The following is an 18257-nucleotide window of genomic DNA, read 5'->3' on the forward strand; positions in this document are numbered from 1 at the left end:
GCCTTTAGTTTCTTAGCTGAAGGCATTTAACAATAACTCCATAAACTTGGATTTGGGTTTGAGGGAAGACTGTCCTAAAATCTTTGCCCATTCCCTTCCATCCCATTTATTTAAAAAGTTAAAAAAAAAACCCATGGTGACTTAATTTAGTTTTCTACTTGTATAGCTCTTTTGTGGAGGGAGGGTTGTTGAAAAATATGTGGAATTTTACATTATAGACAATTCCTGATTTGTGAACATTTAGCTTGAAAGTGATCTGGACATATAAATGGCCATTTGCTTTGGATCTTCCTTTAATGAATTCTCTAACTCTTCTTATTGTCTAGAACCTCTATTTACATCTCTTCAGAATTATAGAGCTTAGGAGAATTGAAATACAGAAAGACCTATTGCTAAAGGTCCAGACTCCTTTGGTACATTATAGTGCAAATAGATCTTGCTAGCTTCAAATTTCCCACCTTTAAAATGGTGATGATTAGATCATCTAATTCCAACAGTTGTGAGAATTAAATCAGATAATATCTATACAGTGCTTTAAAAATGCCTTTATTATACATACATATAATATGTATACATATTATACATTATTAGACATATGCATTATACATACTTATATACTTGTACATGTTAAATTTCTCCAGTAGAATATAGCTCCTTCAGGTCAGGGACTTTATTGTCTTGTCTTTATTCCTTAATATCTAGCATAGAATCTAGATCAGTAGTCATTTAATGAATGATTATTGAATTGAATTGTGTTGGTAAAATATAACTTCTCCCCCTAATATTGTTATTTGATGTTTCAGTATTCTATCAATAATGCTTTGCTCATGGAATGGAGTTCTATCATGATACAGAGTTGACATATTTCTTGAAGGCTATGCCCAGAGAATATAAATTCTGGAATAATCTGAGAATGCTTCTACCTTGGTATGGAGAAGCCCATCACCAGATATGTCGATGAACTAACTGCTTTGGCCACATCAACTCATTAAACTGTCAGTGAAAATGTGGAGGAATTATGATCTGTGCACATGGAAAGAGAACTGACATCAACAAAATGATGAACAACAAAATGATTCTTTGCAAGAATTGGGAAAAAAGAGAATTTCAGGGTGATACATAGAACAAAAAAAAATACCCTTATTGATTTTGAGGCAGGCTTTATATGTGAGAGAAATGCACTCAGATGCTTCATAAGTACCTCTTTGTACCTTTAAATGTGAACTGGATCATTGTTCTGTCTATTATAAACCCTTCTATGAAGCTCTTCAATCAAACCTGAGAATTCAAGGTGAAATTGAAGGGAGGGTAGGGGACTTTTATGGGCTAGTCTAAGGCAACTTGCTGAGCATGGAACTAGGGGCATTTTGCAATATGGATTTCTGCTTCTTTTTTTAGGTTTTTACTTTAGCATAGAAAGAATATCATTCAAAAGGTGTTCTTATATGTTATATATGAATATAATACCTGGTATAAAAGATAGATGATATAGATGGTATGACATCTTCATTTTTGAATACCCTTCTATCTGTCAATTTTCTGACAATCTTCATGTTATTTTGAGTGTAGTCTTGTTATTTAAACATGATTGAAGATTTTTCTCTTTTTACTGAATTATACCGAAACTTTCTTTGATGAAAGGCAGATGAGGCTCATTATTATTATTTTTTTTACTTGTGTAATGGTTGATAGGATGAAAGTTTTCTATTTGTAACTTTTGAAGAATAAAGCATATCATTTAAAAATATTTGGAAAATATCGATCTATTGTAATCAGAACAAGGAAAAAAGTATTCTTTATATTTCATTTGATAAATGATACTTTTCATAACTTGTAATGCAAAAAAATTTTGTGCTCATTCCATGACAATTATTTGTTTTTTTTTTTTAATGAAAGATATAATTTACCTAGTTGTTCCTAAACCTGACCTTTGAGAAATTAAAAGCACATCAGAAATGCTTTTTCATGTCATATATTTATTTAGGGGCAAATTTTGGATATGACATTTCTAGATTTAAAAAAAATGGAATTAATAGTGAACTCTACTCTTTTAGTAATTCATTTGTATAGTGGTGAATTAAAATGCCAAGCTCAGTAAGTGTAATCTCAATGATTAAATCCACTTTCAAAAAATTCAACATATTAGATTATGGTTTTAGATGATCAAGCTGCTAAAATAATTGCTATCATCTCTCTGTATTGGAACAAGCTAAGAGAGGGAGACCCCATTCTTTGAAAAGATATCATATTAGTATAATCTTAAGAGCCTATTAATTGCCAGGGAGGCTTATATATTTGTGCTAAACATGTGGTTAAAAAACAGGGACACATATACAGAATATTCTTAGAGATGGAGAAATTGACTATTGTAATACTTGTGACTCTCAGTTTCCTCTACAGTAATGCCCTTACACCTTTCTTTTTCAGGCTTTTTGTAGCATCCTAAACAGAAGGATATTGAAGGGAGCTGATTCTGCTTTGATCCTTATGCTTGTTGTCAAAGCGCTTGGGATTGAAGAGACTGTTGGCTACAATTGACTGTGACAATTAGGAGATGATCAGAGCCCTAGAGTGGAGCACTTACAGGGTAATTTACATGTCAGTTTGTCGAATAAAAAAAAGATATTCAGCTAAGATTTTTTTCCCCCTCAGAGCCTTGTAAACTGCAATTTGTGCTCTGGTAAGAAAAACCTGGCAGAGGAGTTAGGATAGCCATTACCATTTGAAAAGAAGCAATCATAAGGCCACTGCTGAGCCTATTGTCCACTAAAAATGCTGATTTGCAGTCAGTGAGTGAAAGAGTGGAACCATCACTAAATAAAACCTTGTGCAAGGTAACTCCCCCTTGGTGGCTTTTTAATGTTGGTTAAAGGTTTTTATATACCTTAAATCCTACATTTACTATCATTATAACATTGTTATTGGTTGTGAATGTCCTTTCTTGTTAAAAAAAGAAAAAAAACACAACCATGCATTGAGGAAGTGGTAGGTGGATCACAGGCTAACTGCTTGTTGATAGGCTAATGCTGGCTATCTGTTCTATCAGGTTTTTCTTATTCTTTTTTCCCTTTGTACACCACCACAATTTTTCTCTTGTCATCCCTTGCACCTTGCCAATTTTTCCCCCCACTGGACTGGTTTGCTCATAGGTTTTCTCATTTTTATTTACATCCCATTTCATAAATGTGAGTGGTATTTTTAACATGACCACATTTAGCCTATTTGGAGTAGCTAGAATGAAAAAAAAATGCAGCCTCAATGTATAATTTGTGATGCACATGCTATCACCTCTGTACTTTCTATTAGATAATCTGTGTGTACTAGTAAGAGAGAAGTGGAGTTAAAAGAAGATAATTGACCATTAAATAAATGGTATTCTAATTTATCCATTTCCTTTGGGTATAGGGAAGGTCTGAAAATCTAGATTCATTTTGGCTTTTTTGTTACTTACATCTTTTCCTCCTTGAAAATCATCAGAAGGAAAAATCCAGACAGTGCAAAGTCAAGTTTGGGCATGTATATTAATCTAAAAATTGGGTTAGCACCATTAAGGGATCTGTATTGGGATATGTAAATAAAGTACAAGTCTTTTTCTTAGACATGCCTACCAACCCTTAGTTGCTGATGGAGGCTTACATCTGGTTTTGCAATGAAGGGCTACAATGAAATGAGTTTGCAACACCTTTATCTTCATTCATTAAAAAAAGTCTTATTCATGAGCACTAAAAGACATGGCCTTCAAAAGCCAAAGACAACACCCAGGAGGAAATCTGTCCCTTCTATCCTCTCATGACCACAGAGCTCTATCTTTATAAGGTCTTACAAGTAACTGATGTCCAAAGGCATTGCATTCAAATGAAGGGATCAGGAAGAGAGAAGAAGCTTCTGTTTATAATATTGTGCTTTTATCATGTTTTAAAAGCAAACTTTATAAAACATACAAATATATAAGTATGTATTTATATGCTTATCAATATATACATGTCCACTTGAATATGTGTATAAAATATACACGTGTATAACACAAACAGCTACACAATGCATGTATGTATATGTATATACACACATATATATATACATTGTATTGTGTACATATGTTTTACTATACGTACATATCTCCTTATAATCTTTTGAAATGAATTATATTCAAATTCTCCATTAGAACTAGAGTTTTTTTTTATGTTCTGATGTAGATTTTTGGTTTTTAAAAAATTTTCAAAATAATGTCAAGGCAAATTGAGAGGAAGTAACAAACAAATTCATTGGTTTCTGCTCCAGGCATTCTTTAGAAAGGTTTCCTTTCCTTCCCTTCCTTCCTTCCTTCCTTCCTTCCTTCCTTCCTTCCTTCCTTCCTTCCTTCCTTCCTTCCTTCCTTCCTTCCTTCCTTCCTTCCTTCCTTCCTTCCTTCCTTCCTTCCTTCCTTCCTTCCTTCCTTCCTTCCTTCCTTCCTTCCTTCCTTCCTTCCTTCCTTCATCTTTCTCTAACTTTCTGACAAGTTTTCCTTGCATACATGTCTTGAAAAGAGAAATACATAAGCCAGAAATTAATAAGATTGAACAAAAGAAGAAATTTAAAAACAAACAGCCTAATGAGATAGGGAATCAGAGATGGTCTGGATTTAGCTTGTATCTGACGAATGGAAGGCAGTAAGTAGTAACTCTGTATCAAAAATGATACACAGCAGGAGGTGTTCGTCTCCCAGGTAATGGGTAAATGACGAGCAGATGAGCTGTCCTCATATTGATTTAAGCATTTTGTTCTAGCTAGTCACAATTAACTTTGATTTGTTTTTACTTTCCTCTTACAGGTTTGCATTTAAAGCACTCTCAGAGCACTAATTGTATAAAATTCTACTTACTGTACATTCTCTTGTTAAAGAGGTAATAAATGAATAGGAAGGAATTATTTGAGATTCTACACAGGGATCCTCGGTATATTTCTAGCTGATGAGATTATTTTAGAAACTGATCTAGATTAAGAAACTTTCACCAAAAATTAAATGGCTCTCAGAAATGTACTTTTTGGATGTATCCTTTCATAGAAGAATTTTACAGGACTATCCTAGAGTTCTGAGTTAAGTAAATTTCATTAAATTTTTAGATGAATATTGAATATGATAAAAAAAAAGTATATGCTAGTAGTCTTCAAATAATCAGTAAATGAAGTCTTTGGAAGTATCAGATAGAATCTTTAAAAATGAAATTTCTCTGTACTTCCTTGTTACTATGAAATATATTCAATATACAAATTAAAATATAAGAGACATATACTTGGATAAAACAAATTATTTAAGATTACATGTTCTGGTAAAAGACAGCTGAACAAAGCCATATGTAAAATACTCAAGCTAAGTCAGAAAGCAATTTATTGAAATGCTCTGATTACACTAGAAGTTCTAGAGCCTTTCACAGTCCAAATGAGTCCTTCTGTTCCAGAACATTGACTTCATCTTTTTATTTTATTGAGCAGCCCTTTCCCTGTCAGGCTCTGGAGATGGTGCTCTGATCAGATAAAAAGCACTTACAACCATGAGTTTGAATGTATAATTTATTTATTTATAATTTATGAATTATAATTTATAAATCATTTTAATTTTTCTCTGTCAGACTGGAGAGGATGCCTGATTTCTCTCTCCTTTGAATAGAAACCAAAGGGCTTGTTAACTTCTTAATGTTCCGTTTGATTGTCCTCATCCTGTTCCCAGAAATGGGGCAAGCCATGACTTGTCACTCAAGTAACAGAGATCTCTTTCTGAATAATGTGATAGTGATTGCAAAGAAGTGGGCTGAATAGTTTATCTACATCTACATCCATCAAGCTCTTACTGGAAGAACTATTGGTTATTTGTGGGAGGCAGAGGGAAGGAATGGGAAGATGCTTGATAAATTAGGGACACAATTGTTTCAGTAAGGTAAAATCTATTCTTTTAGGGCTACTATTGTAATAATTTTAAGTCATGTGCCAAAGCTCCTGAAAAGGTGATCCCCTTGAGGACCTGCTATGTAGGCAGAGATAATATGCCTTCATGTTTTTGATCAATAGGAAGAAGAAATAGTACTAAACAAACAAAAATAGTTTAAAGAGCAGGTAGGTACATCCAGAGTAGGTCTGTGTGAGAAGTAACTTAACTTTGAAGCTATCATGAGGGGTAGATTCTCAGGGGGAAATACCAAATATTTGGGGTGAAATCATAAATTTCATTTTTCACCCAAAAATGCAATTGAAAAAATTTGCCTAACTTTTCATCCATATTTTTGTTTTCTCTCCTCTACAAAATCATTTATAAGCATATGTGTCAAAGGTATAATTTGTAAAGTCGTAAGAAGGAAATAAATAGGTTTTCTTTTTTTTTTCCCCTGAGTCTGGGGTTAAGTGACTTGCAGGGTCACACAGCTAGGAAGTGTTAAGTGTCTGAGACCAGATTTGAACTCGGGTCCTCCTGAATTCAAGGCTGGTGCTCTATCCACCTAGCTGCCCCTAATAAATAGGTTTTCATAACTGATATTCTACAATACAGTACATCTTTATAGTCATACACATGTTGAAAAGATAGAGAGGACATAAAATCCTATTGTACTTATGAAGGTTTTTTTTTTTACTATTAATATTATCTGTGTAGAACACAATGACCAATTATGAATGAATTAATGAACCATTTATTTGGTGTATGGTGGTAGGTGCTTGGAATATAAACAGAAAAGTAAGAGTCCCTGCTCTCAAGTATATATGTAAGGTTTCAGTTCCAAGTAAAATGCATAATCTCTCAAGGTGGTTGTCAGCATCATGTTCAGCATAGTACTTCCACAAGAGGGTTTCTCTACAACTAGTAAGATCCTACTAATTTTTTTTGTTTTATTTTGTTTCTTACTGATTGCATGTTGCCGACTCTCCTAAATAATATCCATGATCACTCAAAAGAGTTTGGCTAAACTAGCCATGTATGAAAAATTGAATAGAAGAAGACTATCTGTTTTTAAGACTATAATATGCTGTTGGATGGGCTATCCACAGAGGTGGTCCATCAGTAGATATATCTTGGCTACGCACTGGTTATGAGCAATGAACTGGCACTTAAATTTAATAGAAGGAGGAAAGCAATCTGTATTGTCTTTGGGAAGTTGTATAGCTCTTTTAATGAACCCAATATTTTCCCTGAAACAAAAGCCCATCTTTTTGGCTGCAATTTATAGAATATCACGGTCTCCAAAGAAGTAAAGCTGTATAGGTCACACAAAGGGCAATGGAGAGTCACATGGTGGGTGTGACTATGTTGTAATATATTGTCTTGTAAGAATTGCAAGAAAAGTGAAAAGGATATTATTAAGGGAGATATTAGCAGAAGAAGGAGATAGTCTTTTGTGTAATAGAAACAAGGGATAACTGATGAATAGCCTGTATGTTCCTTGATGTCCACACAGTGTCAGGAGATGTAGAGGAAGGCCCTCCTCTCCTGTGGAAGATGAATAGGAGATATCGACAAGAGTGGGACAATATAGGAAGGTATAGATGGATTGTAATCTGAATTGTTGAGACAACAATATACCTTGCTGAGAGCAGAGGAACTTGGTTCACAATGTTCTAACATTCCTGACATGATCTTAGACAAGTATAAGAAACATTATGGAACAAATAAATTTTCTCTGGCATCCTCCCACCTGTCATCTGAGGACCTTTTTTCTCCATTCCTTCTTTAGTGTTCCTATATACAGTTCTAGCTGGGTCTATGGGAATTTATGTAGAGTTTTTGCTAACTAGGGTTTAACAAAGGCAGATGGGGGGAGGGCGGGGATACTGGGAGGACAGACAAGCCATAATTTCAGGAAAGGATCATAACTTAATTCTGACAGGATGGGGATCAAGATAAGAAAGTCCAAGACAGGAGACAGTGAGGTGAGGGGCAATACTCAAAAAGAAGGGGAATTATCCTAGCAAGGATTGAGATAAAGCACCTGGAGTTTATGACTCAATGAGTTGAAAAGGTTTTTCCTGACATTAGGATTCTCCCAATCCTAATGGCAAGGAAGTGGGGTTGCCATAATAATTTTATTCAGGGCATAACACTATTGACTTTTTAGAAAGAAAGATAAACTTGGAATAAGAAGAAAGAGCACAAGCAGCTCCTAGCAGTAAATTTCACTAAAGGCTTTCTTGTTCATTATGATATTGCCTCACTTTGATTAGAATACAAACTCCTTAAGGGCAAGAACTGTGTAATTTTTGTCATTGTATCTCCATAGCATAGAAACCATCTGTAACACCCACTAAATATTTTGGAAATACTAGTTGATTGATTCTGTCTCATTTCTAATTATTTTCTATCAATTAGCAAATCACTACTCAATCTCTTGGAACTATTCTTTTGTCAAAGTTGACTTATGGAACTGATTTGGAGGTAGAGCTGATATGGCTGAGGAAAGGCAGGGACTTGTCTGAACTCTCCTAAATTCTCCTCCCAATAACTTTAAATAATTCTTCAAAGCAAATTCCAGAGTTTGAAATCCACAAAAATGATAGGGTAAAATAATTTTCCAGTCCAAAAAGATTGTCAGGAAAGGTCTATCACCCTGGGATAAGAGTACAACATAGTCCAGTGCAGGTAATGGGGTCAATCAACTGGTCAGAAGGAGATTATAGGCTTCATTTATTGTTTTGTTTGCATACATTTTTTCTCTCTTGAGAGCCAGTTGTTAACCATTTACCAACACAGTTTTGAAGAGATCACATAATTGGAAAGTTCCAAAGGAAGACTTACAACATGAATCCTTTATGAAAAATTTATAGAAATACATGTTTTGGAGGGGTGTCAAGATGCTCCAGTACTAATTAATATGAATAACAAGATACTCTTTACCCTGATACCTTTTTATCAGGTAGAAAGTTTTTCTTTGAGTAACAGAATCAATGAATCAAAGATAAATAGATGTTAACCAGTCCCAAACACTTGCATTAAATCAATCAACAAAACACTCAATCAACAAAAGGTATAAACTAAATATGGACAACCAAGTTAATTAGTTTAGAAGACATGAAGGTGTCGGAATCCATTGGATGGAATTAGTTGATAAAATGTTTAGGATTGGTTGAAAGAATTAGACATACCTCTGGGCCTATGTATATCAGAGAAAAGATTTAATCAGAAAGGCAATGAAGCTTTGGGAGTACTTTGAGGAATCAGAGCTTTAAATTGGCAGATGGCAGTGGTTCAGTAATCAGCTAGTGACTGCCACTTTAAATATTTGAAAGATTGGAAAATAGGAATATTATCACAAAATTGGAAAAGGATAAGCATCATGATCTATTTGTGTGTGTGTGTGTGTGTGTGTGTGTGTGTGTGTGTGTGTGTGTGTGTGTTTTAAAGAAAAGAACAGAATCTAGCAATTATAAGATAGTAAACTTAACTCTGATTCCTGGGAAAATTCCAGGAAGAATAATGAAGAAAATTGGTGAACAGCTAAAGAGGGAAATGGTGATTATAAAGAGCCCCAAGGGCTTTTTCAAAAACAAGTGCTTTCAGTTGAACCTCAATTCCCTTTTTGATAAGCTGGTAGATGAGGACAATATTATAGATGAAGTTCTATTTTGCTAAAGTATCTCATTCTATTCTTAGAAGATGGAAAGATGTGGAATAGAAGATAATACAAACAGATGGCTTTGGAACTGTTTGGTTGGCCAGATTCAAAGGAATTTGAACTTGGCATTTATCAAGTGTATTAACATTTTTATCAATGATTTGGATAATTTATAGATAGCAAGCTTATCAAAAGTGTTGATTATACAAAGCTAGATGAGATACCCAACACACAGGATAACAGAATCAGAATCTACAAAAATTTTGACAGGCTAAAGCCTTGAAACAAAATTTAATAGGGGTAAATGTAAAGTCTTGCAGTTGGAGATGAAAATTACCTACCCAAAAGGGGTAGGCATAGTTATATATCAACTTGTCTAAAAAAATCTGGAAGTTTTAGCAGACTTCATTTAGTATGATCAGCAGGATATAGCCAAAACAAGTTAATGTAATCTTGAGATAACTTAAGAAAGACATAATTTCCAGAGTGACACTGTACTCTGTCTTTGGCAGACTTCACATGGAGTATTGTATTCACTATGGGTGCTGTAGTTTAAAGAAGCTGTAAAAAAAAAACAAAACAAAACAAAAAAAAAACTAGAGAATGTTCTGAAGAATGTAACCAAGATGGTGATGGACCTTGATTTCATGTCATATGAAGAAGAGTTGAAGTAACTGGTGGGGAGAGGCACAATAAATAAAGAGAGGAAAGGCTAGACTTGGGTTTTAGTTGTTGTTATTTTGCTCTAGAAAATAAAGCAAGAAAAATAGAAGTTGGAAAGAAGTAAATTTAGGCATGTTATAAGAAAAGCTTTAACTAAGAGCTGTCCACAAATAGCGTGAATTGCTTCAAAAAAAATAGCTGCCTTCTCTTTGGAACTCTTCATAAAGAGACTTGGTGACCACTCAGTTGTTGTGCAATAATATGGATTTTTTTTAGGTATGAATTTAACTAGATGACTGCTGGAATCTCTTCTTACTTTTGAATTATGCGATTCTGTGATATTTGTAATACCTGATATGTTCACAACAGTTTGTGAACTATAGAATAAGAATTCTAGAGAGCTCAAAAGAAGCATAAGGTAAAAGGGATAAGGAAATAGGAGATATGGAAGTGACAAAAATGAATGAATGGAAAAGGATTTATTAAATGATTTGTATATGCCAGGTATATGGAAACACAAATAAAAACATGAGATAGTTTTATGCTCAAGGAATTTGCATTCTAACAAGGCAAGACAATATGTATAGAAGAGTGGGGCCAAGAGAAGAAAAATAGGAGAAATAGGCATGGTAAATTGATCCATAGTGCAAACAATTGACATGATCTTACCAGATATAATGGTAACAATTATTTGATTCGTTGATAAGAACAAGGGATAAAAAAGAAACAGGTTGGAAAATGAAGCTAAGAAGGTAGCAAGGCAGTTTATGAAGATGTCTGGATGAGTTTTGAAGCATTGTTTGGGGATCTAGATCTTACACTGGCTAGGTTATAGTGAATTAGCTAAATTAGCTATTCCAGTCACTATTTAAATTATCTTAATCTTGATACAGAAGATCTTTAGGAATAAAGACATCAGATAGCTAAGATATCTAAGAAGTCTGATAAAGTCAAGAGAATTAGACTGGATATAAGAAACATAGATAGGAATAGGGGAATTTGGCAATGACGGCAAATAAAAGAAGTTTTGGTTATGTAGCCTAAGATTCAGAATATCATGGATTCTAAGTGGAGTCATAGGGTAGTACATTTCCCTGTTCCTCAGATTAGCAATGATAATATTGATTTGTTATCAACTCCTGAACAAGAGGTGTTGTTTGTCCTTCATTCCTGAAGAGGACCAATGACACCAGGAGGATAATGTCTTAATTTGCAAATCAAATGAATTTAAGTGAGATAGAGATGTGCAAAGTCATCAATGCCTCTCAGTTTTTTCTCTAGAGCCATCTGGGTCCACTAGCAAGATATCGATCAGCATGACTGGAGATGGCTCCATATACAGTGGGAGACCTTGGCCTTTTTAAGATAAGTCCTTCTTGAGTCTCAGTTTATCTTAGGCTATATCCATTCAGTGATTAAGGCTAGGTAAAAAGGGAAAGAAAGTAATGCATACTTTGACAAGCAGATGTCCATTCTCTGGTCCTGTTTCATATTCAAGTCAGAGGTAGTTGAATAATCTTTAATAAAGATGTGATCAAAAGTTCATAACTTAATACCCTAATAATGAATCTTTAATTCTTTTTTTGATTGCAATTTGGATGACCTAGACATAATCTATTCTGGATTGAAGGACTTCAAGGAGGAGAAACCCACTATTATGTCACATAGCCTATTCCACCTTTGTATAGTACCAATTGCTTGAAAGTTTTACTTTATGTTGATATTAAATCTTTATCTCTACTCTTGTACTTATTATTCCAAGTTTTATCTTCTGGACCAAGCAGAACAACTTGAAATCCTCCTCTACAGTATATAATAGTTCTTCAAACATTTATAAATAGCTCTTGTGTTTCTCCTAACTCCTTTCTTTCCTAGGCTAAACTTTCCCAATTCCTTCTATCATGTCTAAGAAATCTTCCCGGAGTTCCCTTACCTCCATTAGTATGTATTATATGGGTTCTTATCACAAGATCCATGAATTTAAAAATAGATAACTGTATTTCAATATAATTAATTTTCTTTGTAATCCTGTGTATTTTGTTTTGTGCACTTAAAAACTTTATCCTGAGAAAAAGTACATGGGCTTTGTTAAACTGCCAAAGTTGTCCCTGACCAACAACAACATACAAACAAACAAACAAACAAAAAAATAACTCCTGCCTTGGAAAAATGGCAAGAAAAATAAAACAAAACAAAAACCTAACTTATCAAATCAGAAAATTTTAGTAGAGCATGGGGCTTGACTCGGAATTCTAAGTGTGAGGAAAATTTGATTAAATCAAAAATCTTTATAGAGGAAATCAATAAAGCAGGGATCAGAAATAGGTAGCAGACTAGTCACTGTAGTAGACACATGTTGAGAAGAGTAGGAGATATGTTGTAAAGATAGGTTGAGGACAGGAGGAGAAGATTTAATGATAGACTAAGGAGTTTATATCTTATCCTTTAAGTTGCAAGAAACCACTGCAGGTTTCATCAAGATGAGTGATTATCCAATAATTGTCAGAGAAAGAATAAATGATTTGTGGTGCCAAAATAGTCATACCTTTGTTATAACTATGTTATAGTTATCCTTTGCAAGAGGAGATTGGGGACTAAACTAGAATGTAGAAAATGAGATAATACATGAGATGTCATGGAGTTGGAGTCAATAGGACTTGACTTGATAACTTGCTAAAACAATTGATTGGCTTTGGAGGATAAGGAAGAGGAAAAAGTCAAGGATGGATGATTTTGAAATATTTTTATATGGATGACTAGAAAGATAATGATCCTTTCAATACAAATTTAAAAAAAAAAGGAGGAGAGACAGATTTTGCCTGGAATAGAGAGGGAGGAATAAGTTCTACTTTAGACATGAGTTAAAGCTATCTCCAGGAAGATATATATATATATATGTATATATATATATATATGTATATATATATATATATATACATATATATATATATGTATATACCTCATTTCTTGGGGATCTCATCATATTCAAAAATTCATGTATCATTTCTATGCAGAAGAATTTCAAGTTTATATATTTAGAAAACAATTGCTTCTACTTTCATATCTTGAGGGACAGGGAATTCTGGTCAGTCTATTAACAGACTACAGTAAAGATAACTACATCCCCAAAAGATGGTCTATGATATTTGAGGAAGCTCCTTCTTCATGATTATCTACATTTTTATGTTCCTCATTTGTGGTAGTGGTGGCTGCTTCTAGTCTGCCAACAAAGTGTTGGCAGATCAATGTGAATGATGAATAAAAATGGAAGATTACAACTTTCCTTGTCTAGTTTTTAGACAACTACTAGGGACTGAAATTGAGATAAGCCTTTATAATTTGGAATACTTTATCCAAAATCTATACAAACTAAAACTTTTCCTCTAACAAAACAAGGAAAGCTGACAATTTATTGAGTTCTAATGCAGCATATCTTATGTTTCTTGAGTCTGGAAAATGATTAGAAACTCTATGAAAAGAGTGCTGACTACAAACTTCTAAACCAAATAACCTTTTTCAATTCTCACCTTTCTTGATACCTCTGCAGATTTTTGACACTGTTGACATTCCCTTGATTTTTCTAACATTACTTTTTACTGGTTCTCTTCCTACCTGTCTGTACTTTTCCTTTTTTTTTTTTCCTGAATCCTTACCCATTTCAGAACCCCAATCATTGGTGTTCTCCAAGTCTCTGTCTTTGCCTAAAATACTCTCATAGAGATCTCATTGCTTCTAATAGCTTCTCCATACAGGTAAAGCACACATTTATATATTCAGTCCTAATTTCCCTCCTGAACTCCATTCTCAGATTGTTATTTTCCTCTGAATATCTCTTTTTTAGATGTCTTTTAAGATGTAGGCATCTTAAACTCTTAAAAACATGTCTAAAGTAGAATTAATTGTTTTTATCCATTGAGCCTGCTCCTCACCCATACTTCTCTATCTCTGTAGTGGGTACAGCTTTCTAATCACTCATATTTATAATCTTCAAGTCAAACTCCATTTTTTCCCTTATCCTCTATTGATAATAAGTTGGCTTGTCAACTTATCAAGCCAAGTCTTGTCAATTTTAACTCCATGACATCTCTTTCATTATTCTATCTTCTACACTCTAGTTCAGTCCTTTATTTACCTTTGTGGCTATTACTGTAAGAGTTAGCTAATTTGTATCCCTGTTTCCAGGATTTTCCCACAGTACTATGTATCCTCTGCACAGAAGTGAAAATAAAATTCTTAAGGCACAGGTGTCATGGTCATTTCCTTGTTCAAAAACATCAGTGTCTTTAGGATAAAATAAGTGGGTATAAATGAACCTACAACCAGGGCTAAAGGAGGTGGCCAGGGATGAGGAATCATCTTGAGGAAGCCAAAAGTTTGTGAATGAAAGAAGATAGAAAGAATGTAAAAGATGAATGGAATTCTGTTAACATTTACCTGGTATGCAAGTTCTTTAAAATCTGCTTCCCATCTAGTTTTCCCAATTGTATTACATACTGTTATTGTTCATCCTTTGTTTTTGAATAGGACCAGTGACATCAGGATGTTGGGGTCATGGGAGAGAGGACTTCAGTGTCTAGTACCTTATCAAGCTAGATTGGTTGGTTCTTTTTTAGTTCTTGAAGAGAACTGAAAGACCATCACTATGTTAGAGTCAAGTTACAGTGTCTGACTGTGACTGATCAGGCCAGTATGAGCTTGGAATGTTCTGCCACAGGTTGGACACAAATAGTCCCTATGCATATTTTGGGTAGACTCTCTAATTTTGCACCTCTTGTGTTTCTTCTGGGCTAATTCACTTCTGCTTTACTCATAGAGTGCAGTACCTCCTCTGATAAGGGCATGCCATGCTGGGCAGTCCTGTGCCAGTGTCTCCCATGAAATCTTGCCAGGTAATCCTCCTATGACATCAAGTAGAAGTGGTTTTATTTTTGGTAAGATTCTGTTATACTGTGCAGGCTTAACAGGAATACAATAATGGTGAGGTCAACATGAGGGTTCTGCAGACCTTCAGTTTGGTAGACAGACTAATAATACCTCTTCCTTTCCATACTTTCTTTAGTAACCTCTCAAACACTGAACTAACTTTGGCAAATTGGGTGACAACCTCATCATCTATATGTATATTCCTGGGAAGTGTATTGTCAAAGTAAGTGAACTCATCCACAGCAGTCAAACTCTCCTTCAAGAAACAAGAAACTATCATTTTATCCAAACTAGATTACTATCCATTCCCAGAATCTGATTATTTCCCACTTAAATGTATTTATATATTTTCCCTAGCATCACACAATACAAAGGGACAAAGGATCTCAGTTCAAATTTCCAATCAGATATTTACAGACTTGTCAGATTTGGACAATTATACTCAACTCTCTGGTCCACACTTTCATTATGTGGAAAATAAAGGTATTGCATTGATGAGTGTAAGGTATATATTGGCTCTGCATCTTTGAGTTTATAATTCTATTCCCAACTCCATAATTTAAAATCCTTATGTTTCTTCAAGGGCCAACTAGGTATTGCCTCTGCTGTGAAGACTTCCTTTCATCAGCCAGGGTTATGGCCCTTTCCCTCCTCAGTGCTTCTGTGTGTATATATTCTATCCTTCCAGGGAAATATAAACCCCTTTAAAAAAAGGACTGCTTACTTTTTATCTTTGTATCTGCAGTACTTAGCATGATGCCTTGGACAGCAGCAGGTGCTTAATAAATATTTGCTAAATTGGATTGAGATGGATACTAATTAATATAAAATTACCAGCCAGAGGCTGTAAGGCAGCATAGTGTAGGGGATAGAAAGCCGATCCCAGAGTGAGCAGGGCCTGAATTTGAGTCCTGTTCTATTGGCTTTGGGACCCAAGGCAAATTGCTTAATATATCAGAGCCCTAAGCAATTCTTTAATTGCAGAAAAAGCGTTGCATTGGCAGAGGAAGTAACTAACTAGGAACTCCCTACACCAAGGAAATTAGAATTCCAGTTTAAAAGAAGAATAATCAATTTCCTAAATGTTTTCAAACAACAAAACATCTCAGGAGCATCTTAGGATGGATTCATTTATTATTTTCACTGATTATATATATATATATATATATATATATATATATATATCCAATTTGATAGAAGATTAAACTTATAACAAATTTACAAACTTTCTCTTCAAATTTAGTCAATCAAAAAAAGGGATGTGGGCCAGAGATAAAGGTGGCTTTTGTTGTTGTTAAGTTTTGCCTCACATGTGAAAAACCATAAGAACCAAACAGATATGATTTTTATGTAATGTTTATTCTTACTTTGAACTGTATTCATTTGTATTAGTATACTTGGGAATAGGCTTGTTGAATTATTCATTCCTTGGATAGCAAAGTAGAATTGTCATTTATAATTTTGTAACTCAATGTGCTAATATCCATTTTGTTCTTTCATAGAATTTGATTGATGTCAAAAGAAGCAGGGAACTGTTCTTATTTTATTCTGTTGCTTCTTGACAGTGTACTCTAGGCATAGAGTAGAGCCAGCCAGTACATAGGTACAAAAATGGGAAATAGAGCTTTGTATTTCAGGAACAGCAAGAAAGCCTGCTTTGCTAGACCATTGATTCTATGGAAGGTAGAAATAAATTATGAGACTAGAAAAATAGCGTTAGAGCCAGTTTATAAAGGACTTGAAGTACCAAATAGTGGAATTCAATTTATTATCAGCCACAAATACTTATTGACATTTAATACAAAAGACTCATTGACCATCTCAAAGAGAGATCATCCTAGCAATCTATAAAAGAAAACCAAGTGGATGACAACTACATATTGCAAAGCCTGTGTAATGCAGATGGGCAGCCCATAGAGCTATTCCATGTGTCACCTTTGTACAAACAAACATATCAGCTAGATAATGATTTGGTCCCAGAACTGAAAGTCATTATAATAAATTGTTCAAATTAATCATATTTGTAATTTAATGATGTCTAATATGTAAATATTACCAATGTAATTGAAACATTACTTACTGAGCCAATATTTTCTAGTATCTAAGGTGTTCTTTGATTAAAATGACCATTTAATGTGGCATTTAATTTTTCAAGGTCAATTGAGGTCTTTTCTTTAAGCCTAAATCTTTTTGCTTCTTCCAGTATATCCTTTATAATATTAACAGAATAATTCCCCTTATATATGTATATTGAGTTCTTTTATTTTGCTTTTTTATCTTAGTGGACATAACAATAACAACAGCAACAATAACAATAATAACAACACCTAGCATTTATTTGGTGTTTTAAGATTTGCACAGCCTTTTCCCAAGGCCCAGGAAATATTCTATAATGGCGGGCAGATTGAACAAATGTTTATAGTTTCTGAAAATGAGACTATCCTGAGATTCTCTAGGACAGATACAAAGTCAGAAGAAACTCTCCTGTCCTGAATGTGCAATGGAAGTAATGTGCTAGGATGAAGAAATTATTTATATGTTGCAGTGACTTATTGACTTTTTCCTTTCCTTTCTTTGATCTTGTAACTTGAATTTCTTAGAGAACAAAGATTGGAGAATGGCTAATATGACTGAGAAAAGAGCAGACACAATGATCTGTGTCAGCCAGATTTGGCACCATGAAGAAATCATTTGAGCCTGGAAAAGGGAGTTACTAGGAGGAATATGATGAATCCAAAAGATACAGAATTGTTGATACTGCTGGATTTTGTCGATTTCTTTGAGCTGGTAACCTGGGAAAGCCCTTTTTTATGTCAGGAGTCTAAGATGGAGAGTGTAAGTAACACACACTATTATCTGATTTCCCATATTATTTTTCAGTTCTCAAGTTTGACATGAAGAGTATATCTTCCTTCTACAAGCTATGGGCATCTTCTTTTCCATACTCAAAGATTTAGGGGTAGAATTTAAGTTTATCTTAGAAATGAATGTTTCCAAATAATGGAATTTTTGATCTGTGTATAATAAACTATTTGAAGTAAGTCTTTAAATTTATAAATGCAATTGGAAGTGACCTGAGAGAGTAGACTCCCCCATGGGGTG

The sequence above is a fragment of the Sminthopsis crassicaudata genome, chromosome 3 (genome assembly GCF_048593235.1).
Source record: "Sminthopsis crassicaudata isolate SCR6 chromosome 3, ASM4859323v1, whole genome shotgun sequence".
NCBI lineage: Eukaryota > Metazoa > Chordata > Mammalia > Dasyuromorphia > Dasyuridae > Sminthopsis > Sminthopsis crassicaudata.